The 1,716-nt window shown below is 41.4% G+C and overlaps 1 pseudogene; it reads right to left on the minus strand.

The window, feature by feature from the left end:
- Positions 1-514: 514 nt before the first annotated feature.
- On the minus strand, positions 515-649 carry LOC114508261 (annotated as a pseudogene).
- Positions 650-1,716: the final 1,067 nt, after the last annotated feature.

Consider the following 1,716-nt stretch of genomic DNA (forward strand, 5'->3'; position numbering starts at 1 on the left):
AGAGAAAAAACAGGATCTCTGAGGGCCTAAATAGACTTTTTCTTTAACCTTTAATTTTGAAATAATTTCAGATCCACATTAAAGTTGCAAAAATGGTACCAAGAGTTCCTGTAGACCCTTCATTCAGATTCCTCAAATGTCAGTATCTGCCCACGGTTGCTTTGTTGTCGTGTGCGTGCAGGTGTGCACGGACACTCTTCTGAACGGCGTGGGAGTGGGTGGTGTTCACGCTGCCCCTCTGCTCCTGGCAACCTCAGTGTGTGTTTCCTAACTTTGTTTACACCACCACGAGGCAGGTATTACCTCCAGGAAATCAGCGCTGCTCCGGTATTACTATCTATAACCTTTATTGAAATTTCAGTCATTGTGTTTATAATTTATTTTCTAAGAAAAAAAATTTGTTTGACTTTCTTGGAGTTTGTGTGAAATTTGTGTCTCCCTGGTGGGGTTTTATGTGAGTTCGCTAAAGTATGAGGCTATTAAGCTAAAAAAAAAAAAACTAAATAAAAACCACATATATAAAAATTTTATATATATATTATTTATTTATTTTCTACAGAGCTGTGAGGCCAGGGTCAGTATTACTTCTCCTCCTTTTATGACCACCAAGACTGGTGTTCAGATCCAATGGGAAAGGGAACTGGAGGGTTATATTTTTAAATATATATATTATATATATATATTTAAAAATGTACTTATATAGTTAAATATACTTTTATATATAAATGTATGTAAATCATATATTTACACATGAATTATATATTTCATACACAACACATACATTGTATTTATTCATACATAAATATATAATTATATTTTTACATAAATATAATTATCTGTTTTTAACATGTTTTAATATATTTATAAAATATATACATGTATATATAAAACCTCCTTCTATGGTTATAATTAAATGTCCATAACTGATAAATTGAAAATCTTCATATCCTTGGAGAAAAAACAGAACCGGGCTCGGGGTTCCGCCTGTGTCCCCATCCGGCGCTGGACCTCTGCACCTATCCTGCTGGCCCCCTCGGGCGCTGCACCTTGGCCTGGGGTTTTAACAGAGGCTTCTCAAAGGCTCAGCGATGACTTGGGCTGTGAGCGCAGAGTGGGTCAAACGGAGGTCCAAGGGGTTTTTTGGCCAAGTGTTATGAGAAAGAGCAGTTGGGTCTGAAATGCGCCTCTGCGAAAGTTCCCGATACAGCGGTGGCGCTGGAGATGCCCCTCATCGGAGCTGCCGAGAGAGGTCGGTCCCCTGGCTGCCGTGATGCAGTCGTGTGTCCCGCTGCTGCAGGATTTAGTGCTGTCCGCGGAGGAGGATTAGGGAAAGGCCGCGGTAATGCCGGTGCTGACAGACAGCACCAGCGTCTGTTTTATAGGCGATCAGTGAGTTCCATCAGGCCTCTCCTGTGGGCTACGGTTCTGTTTCCATTGACGAGATCTGACTGCTGGTTTATCCAAATCGGTGTATCAATAAGCTAGCTCATAAGGGTGTTTACTTTGCCATATATGCTCGCGTACAATAAACCTGTTATAAAACCAAGCAAATAAGGGCTTCTGTTTCTCCCGCTGGTACCCGGTGGGCGGCGGGGTGAGAGTAATCAGCTTGTTTCCCTGCAAGACATATCCATCCAGAGAGTTTGTGAAAGCCCTTTATTCCTCGTAGGGAAATGATTTGGGTCTTAGGAAGGAAACACATGGCTTTCTTCTCAC

This window comes from Phyllostomus discolor, chromosome 10 (assembly GCF_004126475.2).
Source record: "Phyllostomus discolor isolate MPI-MPIP mPhyDis1 chromosome 10, mPhyDis1.pri.v3, whole genome shotgun sequence".
In the NCBI taxonomy this organism is placed as follows: domain Eukaryota; kingdom Metazoa; phylum Chordata; class Mammalia; order Chiroptera; family Phyllostomidae; genus Phyllostomus; species Phyllostomus discolor.